At 38.8% G+C, this 24,402-nt stretch overlaps 1 long non-coding RNA gene across 1 annotated transcript; it reads left to right on the top strand.

Annotated features, from left to right (window-relative positions):
- The first annotated feature begins 12,184 nt into the window (after positions 1 to 12,184).
- LOC131994900 (uncharacterized) lies at positions 12,185 to 21,704 on the top strand. The gene is made up of 3 exons (XR_009396941.1): positions 12,185 to 12,407; positions 12,605 to 12,745; positions 20,009 to 21,704. It is a non-coding gene; the product is annotated as an uncharacterized LOC131994900 (long non-coding RNA).
- The last annotated feature ends 2,698 nt before the right edge of the window (positions 21,705 to 24,402 follow it).

Below are 24,402 nucleotides of genomic sequence, written 5' to 3'. Positions count from 1 at the left end.
TGGCAGAAAATTTTTGCTGTTTTAGGAATATTTACTGCCATCCCATTTTCAGCAGATTTTTTGCTGTATGCCCATATAAACAGGAAGAAATTGTTTTCAAAATATTGTTGGGGATCATTTAATTAAGAAACACCGTGTAAAAATCTTGACAAACGCGATTCATGGTGGTCTGGGGATTCCGGTGAGCTGCATGGTAGTACGCATGTTGCATGAATATTCTAATACCTTATTTTTATTTGTATTTTATTGTGACAAAACCCATACAAGAGACAATGTCTTATGTAAAGCATGGATTGGCAACAAGTTTTCATTTAAATTGAACAATAATTGGTTAACAAATATTTAACAATTTAAACAATGTTACTGATTATTTACAATATAATTAGTTTGAAATCTATAAAAATCGGTTTTATTTCTGGGGGTATGTTGTTCCATTACGTTATCATATAATTATTTTTTTTTTAAATTTTGGTATAGAGTCACGTACCCAAGTTTAATGGTAAAGCATGGTTGACCAACAGTGGCAATATATCCCCTGAAATGTATCGTATATGCTACATGTTTTTTCCCCAAAAAATCTATCCCCGTTCCGGATTTTTCAACAAATCAACAAGCCAAGCCCAAACAGCAGGTCGTTAATACTTTACTAACACTAAATTGGAATAACATTAAAACTAGAGAATGTGAAGCTCTTTTTAAAACAATATCATCCAAATCATAGATGTACTGAAAATCAGAATAGCAAGTGCAAATTTGCCCATGAACATTTCATTAGGCAACAGGGGAACACTTCTCACATATCAATTAGTCGTGTCCGATTCAAGTTTAGGCTCAATGATAAGGGGCCTCCTTTTTATATACGAGTCCCAACGGCGTGCCGCAGTGCGACACCTCTTTGGGAGAAGTTTTTACATGACGTAGTACATTACAAATGTCGCCAGAGGGGATAGCCATCGCTGACATTTTTTTTCTGATGTTCTCGCCAGGATTTGAACCCAGCGTTTAACGTCATAGCCGGACATGCTAACCTCAGCCCTACGGTTATCAAATTAAGTTATTTGAAGGGCGAGGCTTCCTTTACCATAAATTCTGTATTTTTAAGCCTTCGATCAATCTCGTATCATGTGGAAAATGAGTTTTTATCAAAAGCCTCAACATGTCCTCAGTTGTCTCTGCTCTCACTCCCATGTCGTCACCTAACGTTTCAGTTTGAATATGGGTTTTTGAGAGAAAGATTTTCATCTTGGCAGCGTCGTTAACGCTGGTCGTAGAAAAGCTTCCAGGAGGCACGTTTTGCCGCTCTGGTAAACTTATTGTATTCCTTGAGCCGTGTGTAATACACATCCCAATATACTTCCGCCATTTTACGACGTGCTCTGTTATAAAGTCTGCAGACCTCTTTTCCAATCTCCCGGTCATCCTGGGTTTTTTCTTGGGCTGATTTCCTTTCTCGAAGAGTACAACTATCTTCGAAAGATCCCGCTTTTGCAGTCGTAATCCTGTTGACATTGTCGTCAATGTCTTCTATGCTTGGACAATCTAAATTATCTTACCCAAGCCTTTTTCTGAGTATTCTTCCGAATTTTGTCCAGTTTTCAACTTATTGCGGAAGCTTGTCATAGTCGGCGCTGGCAGTGCCATTCTTAACATAATGCAATTGTCGAGTGCTCCATTCAGACCCTCCAATCTGGAACCTCATCGATTAGATTTTCCGAACATATTCTCACATCTAAAACCTCTTACCTAATCTTATTAGCAAAGGAAGCGGTATTACCAATATTAAAAATCAATATTTCGCTGTGCAAAAAGCGGAATGACTAGATTAGTATACCCCCATTGTATAACTTGCTTTATATCAAATGTAACTTAATTAGATGACCAACCTTAATATAATTAAAAAAAAAACGAAATTAAGTATAAATTTAGAAAAACAAATATAATTCGTTTAATTTGTTAATGTTGGTACTAATCTTCGACTCCCTGTTAGTTAGGCTGCATTGTCTGATGTTTCAATATTAGGATCTTTACTTGTCCTAGTCTTCCGAATCTTGAAGTCGGTGATGGGTCCGTCGTCGGGTCCCTGTTCGTTAGGCTGTGTTGGGTCTTTCGCCCCTGCACTGCCTGAAGTTTTAGTATTAGGATCTTTGCTTATCCAAGTCTGCCCAATGTTGAGAGAGACGGTGATTATCTCGTCGTCGGCCCCATGTCCGTTATGCGGTATTGAGTGTCCTGCCACTGCACCGCCTGATGACTCAATGTGAGGATATTTGCTTATCCTAGTCTTCCCAATCACGAAAAAGACAGACCATGGCCAGTAGTACGCCATGTCGTTAGTCTTGGCCAAACTTGTCAAGGGGGCTTGAGTAATGCCCATTTCGCCACGGCAAACTCTTGGTTTTATTTGTTCAAGACTGTATCGGAAAAACCACCTTTAAATAAAAGTTGGGGCGATCTGCACATCCCTCTGGTTTATCCGTCTCTTCCTCATTCTGACGACTGGTTGTGCGCTTGAAGCATTACTCCCGACTACAGGTGCCAAAGCACCCACACCAATAGGACTGCCGCGGTCTGAATCTGTATCGGAAAAACCACCTTTAAATAAAAGTTGGGGCGATCTACACATCCCTCTGGTTTATCCGTCTCTTCCTCATTCTGACGACTGGTTGAGCGCCTAAAGCCTTACTCCCGATTACAGGTGCCAAAGCACCCACACCAATAGGAGAAGCCCACGACATGCTGCGGTCTGATGGCACCACCGCAGCTGATGGGTCCTTGGAGTCCATTTAAGCCGACTCCAAATGGTTTTAAATTTTTTTCGTAATAGGTATCACCCATTCCAAGATGCGGATATTTTTCATTGAGTAGCGAAATGGAAACTCATCCGCTTCACTCGACTGTTACTTCTACTAAAACTACCCATTCCCAAGGAAAAGTGTACTGAAACAATCCGTTATATCTTTATAGGTGGTGAGAGGTCCCCATTATGGAAAAAATGTTGATGTTGGAAAAATTTTAGAAAAAACATAACACTGAAAAAATGAAAACACGTAAAAAAAAAACGTGATACCTAATGTTAATTTATGAACCCCACTAATGATTTATGGACCATATGTGCGAATATGCACCTGGAATGTCCAAACCAAACAGAAAAGGTGCAACTCACATACAAACGAAAATATATTACCACCCCACAGGAAGTGTGATGAATTGTGGAGGAGGCACAACAGTAAAGAAAGGTGATAAGCCGTAGTATAGGTGTCATGATCTGACACTCCACGGAAGCTGGATGTGGGAAAACTTCAGACTCAACAGATGGCAACTATACACTGCACACATCTGACCCAACTGCTTAAAAATAGCATCTGGTGCCGAAGATATAGCTGCGCAATGGCAAATCGTTTCCCATTCCAAGGAAAATCCGTACGAAACCGGTAGGCATCAGCTCATCTACTTAGTCAGGCTTGAAGACTATGATCTCAATAAGTGGAACCTCACCATGCAATGCCCGTACACAAGGAAGGACCAACTATGGAGGAATAAACCTACTTGCCATCGCCTTCGAGTTTGCTGTGTGAGAGATTAAAATCTAATATCAACGAGATAATTGTGTTTATCTAGGATCATCAGGGCGAAGATCATTAAATTTTACAATTATGTTTGTTTCTCTTTCGCGACGAGCTCAATGATCGGAGATTTTCTTTGCAATGGAAAATGAAAGCCATAGATAGCAACACACACCAATCACTATGGACCGCGTTTCGTCTTTGGTTAGAAGACTTTCCAACCATATTAGGTGTGATGGCTTCAAGGGCCGTGTGTTGGTATGTTGTATTTGAATCGTATTAATTGCGAAAACGCCAACGGAAGCACATAATCGTGTGTACCATGTAATTGTAATTGTAAGTTTAATTGTCGCAGTAAAAAAATTTGTCATTACACAAAAACACATGCATTGGGAAAAAGTACAAGTAGTAGACAGAGTTTTTGAGAGTGGGTAATGTTGTAATTGTATCAAAGAGGCGTTTTCACAGTTAATTCAATTCTAATACAACATTACATTAATTCACCTGTTCCTTACCATATGTTTTATTCAGTCTCTAAGAAATGGTATAAGAGTTGGATCAGTGTGTCGGTCCTCACATTGTCACAAACCCTCTCGAAGTCAATGAATAACGCCATCGTGTACATCTTGGCATCTACAAGTTATTCTGCTTTGTGCGCTACTTGTATCTGAGCAATTCGCAGAGTAGGTACTCCTTTTCATGGTATTCACTATAAGCTCCATTGTTTTAAGTAGAAAGAACCTCCTCAATGATATCAAACACATTGTTCCCGAATTCCGGGGTCCCGTCGTATCTCGTGGAAAATGCATTTTTATCAGAAGCCTTAATATGTCGTCCGCTGTCTTTGCTCTTACTCTCATGCCATTTGCTAACGTTACAGTTTTCACATGGGTCTTTGAAAGAAACCTTTTCATCTTGGCGGCGTCATTACCGCTATCGACCAGTTTGCAGAAAAGCTTCCAGGTGGTATGTTTTGCCGCTCTGATCATTTTATTCCTTGAGTCGTGCGTAATACACATCCCAAGAAACTTCCGCTTTTTTAAGACGTTCTCAAACATTATCGTCAATGTTTTCTTTGCTAAGGTTATGTTCCGAAAAGAAATGGTCCTTGAAGACCGCCCAATTCTGCACCTTATCTATTTGATTTTCTGAACATATTGTCACATCGAATATCTTTTCCTCAGTTTTATTTAGTGCAGCGCTATTGCCTATTCAAAAACTGCCAGAACTTCGCCTTCCTCATTAATGTTGGCACTACATCAAGAAATGTGGTGCGAATTGAGAACCGACTAGTCCCTCTTTACCTGTTTGTGTTGTCTTCCTCTCTTAACATATGTATTATTTTCAATTTTAAATTGGGTAGTGCATATTCAAAAGTCAAAAGAACTGAAATAAACTTTGCAACATGTAATTGAAACATTTTATTTTGATTTTATGGTACATACACAATAAATTTTGAACCAATCTATTTGCAAATAAATACATTTATATTTTAATTTAGAGCTCTGTTGTATTTCTTCAGATATAAGCATACACTGAAAAAAATGTTTGTCCTAACTTCAAAGATTCAAACCAAAGATAGTCAAACTTAATTAAAAGTTTTCCACTATTTAAGGAAACATTCCCTTTGGTGAAAGATATTTTCCTTGATAAAAAAGACTATTAATTTTAAATTGTAGGTTAATGGATCCTTAATTTTGCGTCTTGTTATTACATCGTTGAAAGATAGGAAATATACTTTGGGAAAAGACAACTAGGAACGTTAGATAAAGACGCAAACAAACTCAAAAATAATAATTTGACAGGCATCTGTGTAGTAAAACAACAATCAATCAGCGATACAAATTTGAAATGGATGGTCGTGTCCGTTAGTAAATACATAATTAAATTTATATATATCATTTTTATTTTAAAGTTTTGGTTCTTTGGCTCGTTTTCATTGATAAAGTTCTACAAATAAGGAAAAACCTTACATTTTGGCCCAAATTTTTTTCTGTATGTATCGCACTCGAATTCAAGGTTCATCTCAGGTATCCGATCGGAAACCTCTTCCCTTTCTTCCAGGTTTCCTATCGTCGCCTCGATTATACCCCGATGGTATGAACTGCTCCCATCCTCAATCCATTCTTCCATCGCTTTAAGTCTCATAGCCGCAGTGGTTACCTCACACTTAATCTGTGTGTCAGTGGGTCGGATATCTAGAATACTATCTAGTGCCCTAGTGGGCGTGTCCTTATGTTGTCCTTTTTCTCCCTAGCAATCACCAAACTATTGACCATTTCGAGCCTACGGCCCGTTTACATAGTGTCCAACATCTGTGAGCCTTCTCAGTACGCTCCTACATGTGCCATTTCCATTTCAGATTCCTGTCCAGGATTACACCTAAGTATTTGTCCTTGTCAGATATCAAAATCATCTTATTGAGGAAACGCATTGCCTTAAATTGGCCCACCTCCGTCTACCTAGTGAACAGGCACACGTCAATATTTTCTGGGTTAAGATTGAGATCTCAGGGTCTAGCACAGTCCTATGTCATATACTGTGTTGGAAAACTTAAGATGACTCAAAAGTATGACATCTCCTGGGCCAGATGGGATTCCAGCATGCATACTGAAACATTGTGCGGAAAATCTCGCTCTTCCTCTTTGCACACTCTTCAACAAATCTTTATATACTGGGTATTTTCCTGAAATGTGGAAAGAGTCTCACATTGTTCCTTTATTTCTGTCAATTATAGAGGTATCGCGAAGCTTCATGCTATGCCAAAATTATTTGAGAAACTTCTATCAGATTCAGTATCATTCCAAATATGGTCTTTTTTATGAAAATACCAGCATGATTTTCGAAAAAATCGCTCGACATTAACGAATATTATAGAGCTCACTACGGTTGTGAACGATGGATTTAGAAAGAAATACCAGACAGACTGTATTTAAACTGATTTCAGTAAGGCATTCGATAAGATAAATCATAGATTGTTATTTAACAAGTTGCATTACATGGGATTCGGTCCTTCGTTATTAAATTGGATCAAGTCGTACCTTAGTGGCAGATCACAAATGGCGAAATTTGGCAATGCAGTTTGTAATAAAATTAATGTGAGTTCTGGGGTTCCACAAGGGAGCCATCTTGGTCCTGTACTTTTTGCTTTGTTCATTAATGACTTGCCGAATGTAGTATGTCACTCTAAAGTACTTATGTAAGCGGACGATGTAAAAGTGTTTCTCTCGTATAATCTCGAGACGTATCAAAGTTTACTGCAATCTGATCTTAACAGTTTCTTTGACTGGTGCAAAAATAATCTACTGGAACTAAACATTAAAAATGTAAGCATATGACCTTTTTTAGACTAGGTAGTATACAATGAGGTTATTATTTTAATTTATAAAAAAATACCCTTTCGGCCTTCCTGCATAGCTCGTTCCGATCCTTACAACTTGGAAGTATTATAACATTGCTGTGTAGCAGAAGAGCTCAAATCCCTCCTCAGTCAGCATTCGTAATAGGTCATTTATGGTGGTCACCCATAGGAGTGGCGATAAAATGCCTCCCGGTGGCATTCCTCGTGCCACCTTCTCCCTTATATTTACGCCATGGGATACACAATTTATCAACCGGTTCCTTAGCATATGGTTTATCCAGTCTCTAAAAACTCTACTCTTTATCATGGTGTCCACAATACGTTCCATGGTTTTGAATAGGAAGGACGTAAGGCATTCAGGGCTGTAGGCCTTTGGTGTCTCATAACTTGCCTTGCCTCGGTATAAATACCACCCTTACCTCCTGCCAGGCTTTCGGAGTATATGCAAGTCCTAGGTACACTGTGAAAATAGCTGCCAGATGAGGGGCTTCTTTCTGTAGTAACGCCGGAAATATTCCATCAGGACCGGGTGACTTAAATGGTTTCAAGCTCCTCAAGGATCCCTTCACCCCAAATTCCGTAATTATTAACCTTCGATCAACGTCATTATTCCAAGTTTCCGGTGTCTCTGTGAGTTCCTCCATATCATATGGAAAATGGGTTTTCATCAAAAGCCTCAACATATCCTCCGTTGTCTTTGCTCTCCCTCCCTCTCTTTACAAATGTTTCAGTTTGGACATGGGTTTTTGAGAGAAATTTTTTAATTTCCATCATAAACATAAAAAAGTGGCAAATTACCTACTAACATTCAACCATAGGGGTGAAATGTTAAAATTACTATAAAACCAGAAACGAATTGCAAAAGTCGGGCGCAGCTTAAGTCTATATACTACTAGTTATACATACAACCTTTGCCTAAATCTAATCAGACTTTCAAGATTTTCTTTCGATAGTATCTAAATTGCAGCTATATCTTAATCTGATCCCATTTTGATGAAATTTTGTACACGTATTGCGACGTCATATATGGACCAAAATTTTGGCTTCTACAGGTCTAAAATGTCATATCGGATGAAAGTTATATATTGGAGCTATGACTAAATCTGGACCGACTTTGATGAAGGTTTGCATACGTATTGGGACGTCGAATGAAACACCTTATGCAAAATTTTGTAAAGTTCGAACCAAAATTGTGGCTACTAAATATCAGGCCATATCAGCTTAAGTATATATTCGATAGCTATATCTAAGTCTGATCCGTTTTTGATGAAATTTTGACTACGTATAAGGACGTAAAATAAAACGCCTCTGGGTAAATGGGTAAAAAAATGGCTTATGCTATGTGTGATGGAAAATAAATACGACCTGTACCTTGATTACAACAATACATGGACAGCCAGACAGACGGACATAGCTAAATTAAAGCAGGAAGTAATTCTAAGCTTACTCTGAAAAACTCTTGTCCTAATTTTTACCTTAAACTTCATTAAAAGATTATAAATTTTCCAACTTTCTAATCGGTGAAAAAACATTTTCCTTCATATTAAGGATTTTTTATTTTAAATAATGGGTTAATAAATCCTTAACTTTGCGTCTTGTTATTAAAGACAAAAACCTAAAATTAAGGTCAAAATATCGTTGAAAGTTATAAAATTGACTGTGGACCAAGACAACAGTTTATCGTAGTTACAGACTTATAATAGCCTTACTAATAGGAGCGTCTTAAAATGTTTAATTTTTTATGTTAAGATGCTGAGTTAAAAAAAAAAATTCCAAAAAAATAATAATTGGACAGTCATCTCTGAAGTAAAATAAGAATCAATCAGCTATCAAAATTGGAACTATTGGTCTTGTCCGTTAGTTGATAGGAAATTAAATTTAAAGATAGCATCTTTATTTTAAAGGTTTGTTTCTTTAGCTAGTTTTCATTGCTAAAATCCTTAGAATAAGGAAAAATCTTAAATGTGGGGTCTCAATTTTTTTCAGTGAAACAGTGGGTCTGGCTTTTCTCCTTCTAGATTAGGTTATGTTAGGTCAAGTCGAGAGGCTCTGATTAGGATTTGATTGTAGATCGATGGTTTCGTCAGAGAATTTTCTTAGAATTTTTTGTAGATGACGTGTTTGCTATGCGATATTTAATTTTATTTTCTTCCATACAAGTCAACCCGCCGCAAATAACATTTTCACTCGATCACACCATTTTCGTCCTTCTTTAGAAATCACGATAGCGGTCGAACGCGTAAAACAAGCAGCTTGATAATTTGCACAGAAGCCCCTAGAAGCCGCAATTTTTATCCGATTGGGTTGAAATTGTGTACACAGTATTTCGTTACGATTTCCAACAATCGTGACAAGTATGGTCTAAATCGGCGTTTAATCTTATATAGCTCTCATATAAACCTATCTCCCAAATTGAAGTCTTGAGCCACTGGATTGCAATAGGCTTAACAAATATCGGTACTTAGGTGGGAAACGATACCAGACATAAACCAACTTAGTGGAGTGATAAACCAACATAGCGGAAAACAAGGATTATGTAAGTAGCACGGAATTCCTTACTCAAAATATTCTTTTTCGAGGTTACTTTTTATACCCTCCACCATAGGATGGGGGTATACTTATTTCGTTATTCTGTTTGTTACTCCTCCAAATATTCGTCTAAGACCCCATAAAGTATATATATTCTTGATCGTCATGACATTTAAGGCCGAACTAGCCATGTCCGTCCGTCCGTCCGTCTGTCTGTCGAAAGCACGCTATCTTTCGAAGGAGTGAAGCTAGCCGCTTGAAATTTTGCACAAATACTTCATATTAGTGTAGGTCGGTTGGGATTGTAAATGGGCTATATCGGTCCACGTTTTGATATAGCTGTCATATAAACCGATCTCGGATCTTAACTTCTTGAGCCGGTAGAGGGCACAATTCTTATCCGATTTGGCTGAAATTTTGTATGAGGTGTTTTGTTATGACTGTCAACAACTGTGCTAAGAACAATTCAAATCGGTTCATAACCTGATATAGCTGCCACATAAACCGATCTGGGATCTTGACTTCTTGAGCCTCTACAGGGAGCAATTCCTATCCGATTTGGCTGAAGTATTGCGTGAGGTGTTTTGTTATGACTTCCAACAACTGTATTAAAAATGGTTTAAATCGGTCCATAACCTGATATAGCTGCCGTATAAACCGATCTGGGGTCTTGACTTCTTGGGCCTCTACAGGGAGCAATTCCTATCCGTTTTGGATAGGAATTGCATGACGTGTTTTGTTATGACTTTCAACAACTGTGCTAAGAATAGTTCAAATCGATCCATATCCTGATATAGCTGCCATATAAACCGATCCGGGGTCTTCACTTCTTGAGCTACTAGAGGGCGCAATTGTTATTTGCTTTAGATGAAATTTTGTACAACGGCTTCTCTCTTGAAAATGGCATGAATAGGTTTAAAGCCTAATGCAGCTCTCCTATAAACCGATCTCCCAATTATACTTCTTCAGCCCCTAATTGTGCAATTCTTTCTAGATTTAGCTGAAATTTTACACAATGGCTTCTACTATGGTCTCCAATATTCAGTTCAATTATGGTGCGAATTGAACCATAATAGCATAGCAATTATTTTCTTTTATCCTTTGTTTGCCTAAAAAGAGATACAGCGGAAGGAGCTCGACAAATGCGATCCATGGTGGAGGGTATATAAGATTCGGCTCGGCCGAACTTAGCACGCTTTTACTTGTTCGTTTTTAGAGCGCACAACAATCCGATTACTGGCTTATGTGTATGTCCATAGTGGCATGGGGCGGATTAATATCCACACTTTTTTTTCAACCGAACCTAATCTATGACTTTCAACATCCATCATGAGTATTGTCAAAATCGGTCGAAAACAATATAAGCTGATCTCCATATAACCCTTTTATGCCGCCTAGAAGATGTAATATTTGCATGATTTGGGGGCTTAAATTACAACTCGGACCTCCAACTAAGTGCATTCTGTGTTAGCTTTTAGCAGAATCCATGGTAGTGGGTACCAAAGATTATGCCTGGCCGAATTTAGCACGTTTTTATTCTTTTTATTATAAAATAAATTAAGTTGTTTAATCTTGCCACTAAGGAGTTCTGAAAAAGCAAAACCTTTTCATTTACAAAAATTTCGAACTTTCAAGTTTTTTTTTTACCTGTTGCTTTGCAGATTAATTTCAAGCCAAGATTTTTTCCGAAACAAAATTTGCGCTATTCGTGAAATATTTTTACGGAATAACCTAATGTCCGAGTGGACTACGATGTGAAGCATACTTATCTTCACATTTCCCTTAGTTTTGCTGGCTGATCTGTTTGGTTTTGCGATTGGGTAATCGTTTTTCTAAAAGTCCACAATATAGCAGCAAAAGGTTTTCTGTGCATTAGAGCTGGAAGCACCACCACACTCCGTATACCACTTCAAGTCCTTGCAGCGGACGGCATGAGTGTTTGACTTCCGTCCCTTCGGAAATTTAAGCACAACGGCTGAAATTCAATTTTAAGTCGATTTTTAGTTGGAGAGTGCTTGGGCTCTGCATGGTGTTCGCCGCCGTTTTACAAGTGTGTTTTGCCAAGTGTGAGATGATTCTTTTGTTTTCCTTTCCGAAAAGAAAATCTCATCTATTGTAAATTGTAATGAATTGAGTTATCGGTGTGGCGATATTAAATTTTACGTTTGGTTGGTTGGTTGTCTTCCGCTTTAAGTCAGTTGCCTTTAAATTAAAAATTAAATCATTATTCGCTTTTTTCACATGTTATGGTTACATTGCTTGATTGTTGTATTTGCAGTTGTATTTTATAATTGTAATTTGCGTTAAATTGCATATGGCAAAATGTTTAAATACACTTCAATGACCTCACGTACATTATGCGAGTACACGAACACACGTAGCCATAGAAATTTAAAGTCCTTTACACATACGCTACAGTTCAACAGAGACTGCAGGACAGGTACCTTGGAAAATTTGTGCAAATATAAGGTTCAGCACAAACGAGCAATGCCGACCCAGAGCATGAATATGCTCAAATTAAAAGACGAAGGCGAGCGAATCGGCGTGAAAACATTCGGAGAAAAGTCAAGGGAATTACCACAATGTGGTATGTCTTAATTCAATGAATTCGAAAAGAAGGATTTTAACACGAGCGAATAAAAAGAATTAAAAAGGAAAAACTTACAAAGCTATAGTGGGGCTAAGCAAAAATTAAATATTTCGTCATTGCGCAAAGGATTCCGATTGTTTACGCTGAAACACAATTATTAACGCCGAACTAGAATCCCGCAGATCTCAACCTCAATTCGCGATCCCTATACTTTCTAAAGAAATCCCCAATTACTTTCTTTCCCTACTCATGCTATCATTGCAGATAGCATATCGATTTAACGAAATTACCAATCATGTCGAAGATACAACTTCCGATAGACTTGACTTAAGCTCCTTCTTGTTCAAATCCAACCTTGGCACTGGTAAGATCGTCTATCAGCACCCAAAATAAAAATCCATTTTTGTTCCAACAATCCTAATTCGGTGTTTTGTTTTCCTTTTCTATTTCACCTGGGGTTTGCAATCATAAACCCAACTGGAGGAACAAGGCAGACAAAATTCTCCATAATTTTGTCTTTGTTCTGACTTTGGCTCATCGAGATTTCAATTCTTACTCCAGAGACTACGCTCCCATTCCACACAATCATTTTGGTCCCGTTCGAACCGGATTGCTGCGTTTATTTGGAGACTTATATTGGGAAATACTCGAGAGAGTTCATCTTGTGACTTTGTCTCTCCATTGTGACAAACACTGAAGCAGGTTAGTTTGCATTTTTTTCTTTGTAAATTGGTTAGTTGTATCATAGTGCGAAAATGAGTGGTCATGCGGTTAAACGCATGGAAAATATCGCCAAAAATTAAAAGGAAATAAAATTGTTTTATACGGAATTGAAAAGAAATAAGAAAGGGTTCCTAAAAGCCGAAAAAGAAAAACCATTATAGAAGATTTCCCGCAAAAACTACCTGAAAGCCGAACAGACCGAGAAAGGCAAAGGATATTAAAAATTATGGAACATATGTAAGGAATCTTAGCTATATGAGAATATATTGAACGAAATCTGAAAAAAAACATACGCTGGTGAGTTTTTCATAAGAATATTGTAGACGGAAAACACGTGGAATCCAGGTTCTTATATATAACAGATTGGCCACCTCATGTTACGTATGCTGTTTTTTTTTATCAAAGCCACGCTATTTGTGAATTTATAGCGCTGTTATCAACATCAATGTATTTCTGAATGCAAGCACCCATGTGCTTATGAATGCCAACATTTATTTCAGCTATATCTTGCTCCAAATGATATTTGGATGCCATATATCGCATGCGATAGTTTTTTATTTACATGTTCTTGCCTCCCACATTTTGCCTTTATTGTTTGGTAATTGGAGTTAAATTCCCGCCACACTCAAATATCATCCAGAGATCTCCTCTCTATTATATTTTTATTCTGAGTGTTTACGTTTTATCCATTCTCTAACATCAGCCCACTTTGGCTGGAGCCACTCCACTCTCTGGTTGGAACCGCTCCACTCTCTTGTGGAGACATTTACAAACCCTCTTTCGTGCTCACTGACAAAGCGCCGTTGGCAGAGTAGTGAGCAGTCGACACAGACGGTTCTGTTTTGATCATTCCTACTCTTGCTTTTGGTGAGCCGCAATTCACACCTCCCCCACTTTGTTACAAACGTCCATTGTGATACGTTGATTCGTGGGTGTTTGGTTGCTGCTGTAATTTGCATTCTTTCTGTTTCGCAATTCCATTCGTCCTCTATTTACGATTCTAGTGAAGAAATAAAGGGAAAGGTTAATGAACTCCACATTTGTCATTTGGCCCGTAGTTCCATGTGTTCCTCTAATCCATGTATCAAAGCGAGAGGAAGAAAGACATTGACTTTCGAACAGCTGTTGTTTTCTAGTTATTGTCGCTGTCTTGGCTGCGATAAAGATATAATATCTTTTTATTTTACTCTATTTTATATGAGATGTATCCCTTTGGTTATTTTGGGACCAAGGAGATCATTTAATAGGTCGGTTTTTTCATGTTTTTTTTATATAGCCTACATGATAAATATTTAATAAATACTTAAGATAGTGTCAAAATTCGATTTAGGAAAAAAATAATAAAATAAAAAAGAAAAGAAACTAGCTAAAGGTTTGGAAAAAAATTGTCGACTAATTTGTTCTTCTTAGAAAGTAATTGCGCTTTGTTTTGTAAGATTTTGGATCCAAGGCCAATATCCGTAGTGACTAATTTTGAAAATTATTGGTACAGAATTTCTTTGAGACTTGATTTTGTTTTGTTAAATCGGATTCCCATGAAAAAAAAAAGTTTCATTCAAATTTCGTTTTTATATAGATCTACCACATTAAATATTCGTTCAACGTCGTACATTTCAATAGAAATAAATCCAATTTTTTTTTAGTTTGTTTGTCGTTAGGACAGGGTTTTTTTCGACTTTCTCAGAGTCTTATCCTTTAGTAAACTCATTATGGATTTCATGACCAGATGAAAAGAAAGGAAGTCATTGACTGCGATTTTCTGAATTTGAATTGGATTTTTTCTGATTTTCTTATCCATTATATACATTATCCTCCATTACTTGCTATCAGTGACAATATTCCGATTTCATTCTTTCGATCCTTCCGTCCTTTCACTCGTTACACTTTTGGTTTCTTTCTCGAGACTGAACGATCTCACTATGTCCCTAGAAAAGTTCATCCGCCAATCCGATCATTTGGTCGTGTTCGAGGCCAGTTTGAACGATAAGGATTTTCCTATGTCCTCGGTTTTCTCTCTTGAGGTCCACCAGGAGGAGTTGGCCTCGATCTGGGGAAAGTTAAAGGAGTCATATGAGAGATGCCTGGCCGATATTGAGGGTGAGCTCTCGGGAGATGACGGAGCGGAAGAACGGGTGGAGATTACCACAGTTACGCACAAATATTCGAGTGCATATGTTACATATTGCCGATGTAATACTAGGATTCGCGAGCTTATCCAGGAGCTCTCTGCTTCCGCGACTGTTCCGAAGTCCGGACAAGCTAGTTTTGGTTTCAAGCTACCGCCATGCGAGATTCCATTCTTTGAGGGCGACTATTCAGCCTGGCCCACATTTAGGGATATGTTTGAGGCAGTCTGTATACGAAATACGAGACTCAGTTCAGTGGAGAAGCTTTTCCACCTGCACCAGAAGACCAAGGGTGAGGCAAACGATATTGTCAGGAGACTTCCCCTTACTGGCGAAAATTTTCAGGTAGCTTGGGCCAGTCTTTGTTCAAGATATGAGAACAAAAGGGTACTCATTAACATTCAGCTGAAGAAGCTTTTTGGACTTTCCGCAATTACCAACGAATCTGCTTCGAACATTAAGATTCTTCAACGAGATATTAACTCATGTATCTCTTTGCTGAAACTGTACGAGGTTGATGTGGATAGCTGGGACCCCATCTTTGTATTCGTTTGTTCCAACTGCCTTCCAAATGTGACCCTGACATTGTGGGAACAGACATTGTCTGACAAATCATGTATTCCTAAGTGGTCAAAGTTGGACAGCTTTCTGACCAACAGGCATAGGACTCTGGAATCCGTATCTGAGATTAGGAAACCTGTTGATACTCCTAGCTCTAGTTCCAAGCCGGGTTCGAAGACATGTCAAAAGTCCAATCCGAAATTCCCATCCAACAACATTCGTGCCTTTCAAAACAAAGTGACTGAACCCGTTTGTCACTTGTGTCCTAAGGAGAACCATATAATCCGGAAATGTCCGAAATTCCTGAAGATGACGCAGGCACAAAGATTCTCCGAGATCAAGAAAAACAGTCTTTGTATTAACTGCTTTTCGAAAGTTCATACTGTCAAGAATTGTTCTAGCAAGTTTTCTTGCTATAAGTGTAACAAAAAACACAACACCCTCCTCCATAAAGACGATTCGAACAGTCCATCATCTCCATCGGCACCATCTCCTTCTACTTCTAGCCTCGATCCAAACTCTGCACCATTTCATGCTAACCCTATACAGTCCACTAGTTCGTCTCAGGGTGGTGTAGTTCAGACTTATTTCGCAACGAATTCAAAGGGTGTCCTTTTGGGTACAGCTCTTGTAAAAGTAAGTCACAATGGGCTGACTTATAGAGCAAGGGCTTTGGTGGATTCAGGGTCCGAAGGTACCTTTATATCGGAGAGACTGTTTAACGTTATGAAACTCCCATTTAAGCGGACTTCAGCCACGATTTCGGGCTTGAACCAATCCGTTTCTGCATCGGTTCGGAAAGAATGCACCTTTTCACTGGGGTCTTGCTCGGATAGTAGCATAGACATTTCAACATCTGCCTTGGTGGTACCTCATTTATCTGGCAGCCTTCCATCAAGGACTATTGATCCTGCTCTTCTTTCAGAGCTTCCTAATATTCCTCTGGCCGATCCAAACTTCTTTCAGAGCTCCCAAATAGATGTTCTTATAGGCGCAGACATAATTCCGTTTGTCATGCTTTCCGGTATACAAAATCCAATTTGTGGATCGCTACTAGCCCAGGAAACAGTATTTGGCTGGATCCTTACGGGCCCCATACCTATCCAAACCACTAGCTCATTTACCACAATTGTTTCGAATTTTTGTGAAATCTCATTAGAGAAACAGATTTCACGCTTCTGGGAGGTGGAAGAGCCTCCACGGAGACGATTTATGTCCCCTGCTGATCAATTGTGTGAGGACTTATTTACCCGCTCTACCACGCGAGATTCTACTGGGAGATATATAGTGTCCCTTCCATTCCGGCGAGAATTTCCTGGGGAGATTAATTTGGGCGAGTCTAGGAGAAGCTCAATGGCTCAATTTCTTAAAAATGAATCACGACTTTTACGAACCCCCGATTTTAAGCGAGAATATGATGATGTCCTCGAGGAGTATATCAGTCTGGGGCACATGCGTGTGGTTTCTTCTTCTAATCCTACAGATTTCAGCCATTGCTATTATCTGCCACACCACGCAGTTATAAAACCCGAAAGCACAACTACTAAAGTCAGAGTTGTGTTTAATGCTTCGTCATCTACGTCCAATGGGACCAGTCTTAACGACGTGTTGCACATCGGGCCGGTCTTACAAAATGATCTTACGATCCTTATTTTGAAATGGAGGTTTTTTCAATTCGTTTTCATTGGCGATATAACAAAAATGTATCGTCAAATTCTGGTGGATGAGAAACATACTCCATTTCAACGAATCCTTTTCCGGAGAAGTCCTAATTGTCCAATCCAAGATTATGAATTGAAGACCGTCACTTTTGGGGTGAACTGTGCGCCATATTTGGCTATTCGCACACTTTGTCAATTAGCGGAAGATGTAAGAACGCAATATCCTTTGGCGAGTGATATTCTGCGTAATTATATGTATGTGGATGATGCATTGGTGGGGGCCCACACAGTTTCTGATGCCAAGGAGGCGAAGGGTCAGCTAGTTAAGGCTCTCAAATCTGCTGGATTTACCATGAGAAAATGGACCGCGAATTGTAGGGAAATTCTGTCCGACATACCCCAAGAAGATCTACTTCGTGAGGACTTCCTTAAATTTGATGATAGCAGTACTGCAAAGGCTTTGGGCATTCGCTGGAATGCAATGTCTGATTGTTTTTTCTTCTCTATACAACCATTCTCTGAGTCCACGACCTTTTCCAAAAGAAAGGTGCTCTCCGAGATTTCAAAGCTATTTGATCCTGCCGGGTGGCTTTCTCCTTGCATTGTTGTTGCAAAAATAATAATGCAAAGCATCTGGATGGAGAAAATGGATTGGGATGATGATATTTCTCCACAGACATTATCTCAATGGAGATCTTTTCAGACGAACTATCCAATTGTAAATTCCGTTAGGATTCCTCGTTGGATCCACTATTCTCCGGATTGTGAGGTGCAGTTCCATGGGTTCTGTGATGCGTCCGAAAAGGCATACGCGGCCGCCTTATATATTCGTGTGAAGGCATCCAACTCCATTCTCACAACTCTTATATCATCCAAAACCAGAGTGGCGCCCATAAAAACGCTCTCCATTCCACGTTTAGAATTATGTGGCGCTGCTCTGTTAGCCGAAATGATAGATAACATTATTCCTCAGATGAATGTGCCTGCCTACACTGTGCACTGTTGGACCGATTCCACCATTGTGCTTTCTTGGTTAGCTAAACCTCCATGCTATTGGACCACATTTGTCGCAAATAGAGTGTCAAAGATTAGCGAAGTTATTCATCCATCCAAATGGGCCCATGTTCCATCAGAGTCCAATCCTGCCGACATGGCTAGCCGCGGAATATGTCCACAAGAGATTGTTGACAATGATCTATGGTGGAGAGGACCATCTTGGTTAAAATATGATTCTGTTGACTGGCCTAGACCGAACCGTCTTCCCACTGACATCGTAGAAATAGAGCAGAAAAGTATCAAAGTCAATTTTAATTATTTCGAAAACTTTGAGGACGTTCTTGATCGGTTTTCATCCTTCCCGAGGGCCATTCGTGTCATGGCATACGTTTATCGCTTCTACTTCAGGACACATTCTAAATTTCGGTCAAATGGTCAGACATATTCTAGAACTATTTCGTCTTCGGAATTCGTTCGAACTGAGAACCTGTTAATATTGTTGTGTCAAAAGGCTTATTATCCGAACGAATACTCTTCATTATCTTCTAAAAAGATAATATCAAAATCCAGTACAATATTAAGTCTTAATCCATTCTGCGATTCAGATGGGATTATCCGTAGTTGTGGTAGGCTAGCATCTTCGTCAACGTTGACGTACAATGAGAAGCATCCCATTATATTGCCATATAATTGTCCGCTTTCCCGGTTATTGGTTCGATTCATCCACGTAATATCCTTGCATGGAGGAAATCAATTAGTTCTCAGGCTGCTTCGAATGAAATTCTGGATTCCGAAGGTAAAAACTCTAATAAAAGCCACTATAAACAAATGCAAGCCATGTATTTTATACAAGCACAAATGTCAGGTCCAACTAATGGCGGCACTACCCCCAGAGAGAGTTGAGATTTCTCGCCCATTTTTCCACACTGGTTTGGACTTCGCGGGACCATTTGATGTAAAAAATTACACTGGACGGGCTTGTTTGATTACGAAAGGCTACGTGTGTGTATTCGTGTGCTTTTCTACGAAGGCAATACACCTCGAAGCCACATCCGATCTTTCCACTTCCACTTTTTTAGCGGCATTTAGTAGATTCATTTCTCGCCGAGGTTGCCCATTGCATATCCATTCGGACAATGGGACAACTTTTGTAGGCGCTTCCAGAACCCTCGCCAAAGATTTTATTCAAACTTCGCACCAAGCGATCCTTTCCAATTATTCACACCAAAATATATCCTGGCACTTCATCCCACCTGGGGCACCTCATATGGGAGGCCTCTGGGAAGCGGGTGTAAAGAGTTTCAAGCTCCACTTCCGCAAAGTTGCAGGTAACTCCAAGTACACTTTCGAAGAGTTGCAAACATTATTATCCAGAATCGAATCCTGTTTGAACTCCCGTCCAATTTCTCCCATGTCCCAAAATCCATCCGACCTCGATGCCCTTACTCCTGGGCACTTTCTCATCGGTTCGCCAATTCTAGCTCCCATCGATCCAGACATTCGAGAGACTCCCATATCCATTGTTAATCGTTGGCAACGACTCAAGGCAATCCATCAGCATTTCTGTATTCGCTGGAAAGATGAGTATCTCAAGGAACTTCATAAACGCCATAAGTGGCAACGAGCTACGGAGAACTTGAAACAAGATATGTTGGTAGTAATCCGAGACGAAAATCTCCCACCCAATTCCTGGCGACTTGGCCGTGTTTCAAAGGTGTATTCAGGCAGTGATGGCAGAATTCGAGTCGCTGACGTTATGACTGCCAAAGGAACCATTACTAGACCAATAACCAAATTAGTAATTTTGCCAAACGAAACAGCATGAACCACTCTGCTCCACATATAACCGGAATTCGTACATAGATCTGAAAAATTGTCCTGTTTCTTGTATTTACTAGTTAACTATGCGCCACAACAAAAACGATCCTAGGAAATCGAAGGGAGATTTGCCTTATGTTTGTAGAATATGTCGACACCCACATGCACTAAGAAAATGCAGCCGTTTTTTGGATATGAACATAACCCAAAGGGAAAGTATTGTGAAAACCTACGGATACTGCGTCAATTGTTTAGCTCACAACCATTCCGAAGGTTCATGTTTCACAAAAACAGGATGTAAAATATGTCACCAGAAACACCATACCCTTCTTCATTCCCATCCCAGATGTCAAACTAGCAGCTCACCTCCCAGGCAATCGGGGGACCGTTCTAAAACAGTTGAAACCGCAAAGAAGGAAGAGCTTTCTACACCTCCGATGAGATCATACTCCAACTTAGATCACACTTCGCTCTCTGCTCTTCTAAAGCAAAACGCTATAACGTTGCTGCCTACAATCCTGGTTAAGATTTGCTGCCAATCCGAAGATAACGTTGTTAGGTGCCTTCTTGACTCCGGCTCTCGCTCAAGTTGCATAACCTCCCGCATTGTGGAAAAATTACATTTGGCCACTTTGGCACTAGAAGACGAAACCATTTGTCCACTTACTATGATCTCTATCCACGATCACAACGTCCAATTACAAACAATCCTTAAAGTAAAAAATCGCATATCCATGCTTACTCCTAGCGAATCAATTCCAGCGTCTTTCCGAAAAAACTTTCGCAACATCCTGTTAGCGGACACAGAATTCTTTAAGTCGCGTTCCGTTGACATAATTCTGGGCATCGATATTTACGCTCGGGTAATCCGGGAAGGGATCCTGAACAAATATGGGCTTCCCACTGCTCAAAACACTATATTTGGGTGGTCCCTTTATGGGCTTTGTTCGAAGTAACTCAATAATTTAGAGCGCAATCAGATTTCCAACAAAATAATTGAAACCATTTTCGCACTAGCAACTGAATTGCAAAGAATTATATGTAAACTAGCTACAGACCCTCATTCGATTTTAAGAATTTTTTACTTATATGTATAGCTAATTTGTCTATCCTTTTAATGGCATAATTGATTTTTTATTTTCTGCTGAATTAATTTCAAACATAATTGGAATATATGAATGAATTGATAATATGTATTAAAATTTTGAAATAACTTGATTTAAATTACATTTCTTTATCCTAATCATACACACCATTCAGACATTTAAATTATATTTGGATCTTGTATAGTCGATATGATTGGAATGCATTTATTGCAGCCGTACTGCAAGGCGGGCGGCAATGTTTACGCTGAAACACAATTATTAACGCCGAACTAGAATCCCGCAGATCTCAACCTCAATTCGCGATCCCTATACTTTCTAAAGAAATCCCCAATTACTTTCTTTCCCTACTCATGCTATCATTGCAGATAGCATATCGATTTAACGAAATTACCAATCATGTCGAAGATACAACTTCCGATAGACTTGACTTAAGCTCCTTCTTGTTCAAATCCAACCTTGGCACTGGTAAGATCGTCTATCAGCACCCAAAATAAAAATCCATTTTTGTTCCAACAATCCTAATTCGGTGTTTTGTTTTCCTTTTCTATTTCACCTGGGGTTTGCAATCATAAACCCAACTGGAGGAACAAGGCAGACAAAATTCTCCATAATTTTGTCTTTGTTCTGACTTTGGCTCATCGAGATTTCAATTCTTACTCCAGAGACTACGCTCCCATTCCACACAATCACCGATATTGAATTCGAGCCAAGGAAGCAAGACTTCACTACGAAGATCTTATATATCTTTAAATTAACGTTATGTACTATGTATCTTTTGGACAGGCAAAATTATACTGAAACTAACTATCCAGGTGTGTTTCGTTACACCCTAAATGGATTTTGGAGTTGAATGGAATTGAATGTTTCTTTAAATGTTGTGAAGCCTGTGCCCAGAGCCAGAGGACCTCAGACACTTGTTCCTTACTATTCGTACTCCACTTAAAGAACTTTCATTTAGGTACCATATTGTCCCAGTCGATCTACATGCCAGTTTTGGGGCTTTTCAAAATTTGATACTAGATTTGTCTCCACTTCCAATGAGGTTTTCTTTAAGCCTCATATTGTCTCGATCGGCTGACATATACTTTTGGGGATAATATGGCGGCCCCCCACGCTTGCTCCCGAATTTGAAAATCAAATTTTTTCTCTACACCCATAGACCTTTCAATTGAGTCCGATACTACCTTGATCAGACTACTTTTCCTTTTAGGACGCAATTACCCAAATACCCTCCAGTCGAGTCTCATATCGCTTTTATCGGCCTACTTTTCCGTTTGATTGTCTTATGAAGGATCTCCTCACACGTTCCGACAAATGTTTATATCAGGTTAATTTACTACTCTCAAATATTTACTATTCATTTGAGATCCATATTGTCCTGTTCGGTCTCCATTATCGTTTGAGGGGTTTTTGGGATGAGACGACCCCATGGAACCTTACTCCATATTTTGACACAAGTCTAGTATTCTACCCCACTAAACCCTTCATTTGAGTCCCATATTGTTCTCATCGGTCCGATTTTAATTTTAAGTGGTGCTTTCGGGTTAAGAGTTGGGGTCCACCCCCTTTTCCATAATCATAATAAGGCTAATACAATAGTTATATAGCCCATCACTATTTCCAGAGTCTATAGAGAACAAACAAATTAAAAATATATAAAATTTTTACTCTTCTCTGAAAGATGCTTGGTCTCTAATATTCATATCACTTTCGTAATCTACTATAAAGGACTTTTCGTTTGATTTACATACTATTCCGACAGGCCCACATGTCCTGTTTTGGGGTTTTTTATAGAGTGGGGCGGTCCACCAGTTATTTTGCCCTAAATACTTATACCATATTCGTAGTCTGTTTTGGAGAGGGACGGCCCCCCAGACACTTTGGGTACATTTTTTTTTTTCTTTAAGAATGTTTTTTGGGGTTATTGCAGGATTGTGCGGCACAGAAACTTTGGAGCAATTTTTAATACCAGACTCCTTCACTCTTTTGAATACCTCTCATTTGACAGCCATTCGTCCTAATCGTATAACATGATAATTTTGTGGTTGGGGCGCTATCCCCAAGTTTTTAACCTGTTTCGCGTTTTGGGCACTCATTTCCTAGATAAAAAGATTTTGAAAATTAGGGTAAGGGAAGGACCCATCCCTTTGGAAACCGAAAAATTAAGTACACTATGTACACCTTGGATTTTGGTACCTATATTCAGTGAAAATTTCATGAGTATATATTCAACCATTTTTGAGCCTTTATGCAACTAACCAACACACAAAGTGTCAAACAAAGCAACAAATAATGTTTTTGACTCTATACAAACAAACAGGTACGTATTCACAGAAGAAAGCAGACATGGCCCTACGTTTAAAAAAATGCACTGAGGACTAGCAGGATCGTTTATAAATCTATTGTTTTAATATCCAGTTGAATCATTACACACAATATGAGCTACCAAGGTTGATCTTAATCTACATTTAAATTGGCCATTAAATCCGGTTCAATGGTCTTTCCGTGATTTAAGAGCTAAACCCTGCGTTTCTTGGCAGGTTTTACCATACAAAAATAAATCCGATTTTTACTGGATTAATTTTTAAATCCCAAATAAAACCGATTTCATGGCTGAATAATCGATAAAAGTACCAAAACATGTAACTGTTTTTAAGAATTGTGTATGGATGTGTGTGATATGCACATTCGTGTATACGCATGTACGCTTGTTTATGTCACTTAAAGTACCAAAAACGCGATGTAAACGGACTGATTTTATTTTTGGATTTAGTTAAATCCAGATCATAAAAATTTTGATCTAAACGTGTTATTACAACGAATAGTTATCATGAACCAATGTAGTACTGTTGTTGTCTTATTCTAACGCCCGGAAATTGTAGATAAGTGTACTTTTACATTGGCCACTATATCCAGATTTATAACGTTTTCGAAATCGAAGTGCAAAATCCTGTGTTTTTGCAGGTCTTACCACACAAAAATAAATCCAAATTTTTCAGGATTTATTTGTAAATCCCAAACGAACCCGATTTCATGACAGGGTCAAACAAACCCATTATGCTGTGTGGACGCGTTATTAAATCCCTCTTAATAAACAACAAAGTTTTCGCCTTTATTGCTGTTGATAGACTTTATAACCTGAACTGTTGGCCTTTCATAGTGTTCCCGTATCGAGGCATTTTTGAGGTTCGCAATAAACACAATCTCGTATCAATGAGCTTTGACTAAGAGTTGTTATTGTGCCGGTCATTCCGTGAATGAATTACCTGGAATTAATAACGAAAAAAAATATTTGTATTTCAATTACTTAGCCGCTGTTACATCAAATATCCGGGCGAAAAATACAAATTTTATAGGTGGAGAAGAAA

This window comes from Stomoxys calcitrans, chromosome 2 (assembly GCF_963082655.1).
Source record: "Stomoxys calcitrans chromosome 2, idStoCalc2.1, whole genome shotgun sequence".
In the NCBI taxonomy this organism is placed as follows: domain Eukaryota; kingdom Metazoa; phylum Arthropoda; class Insecta; order Diptera; family Muscidae; genus Stomoxys; species Stomoxys calcitrans.
Note: the sequence above shows the minus strand (reverse complement) of the source record. Positions and strands in the feature narration are given on the sequence as shown.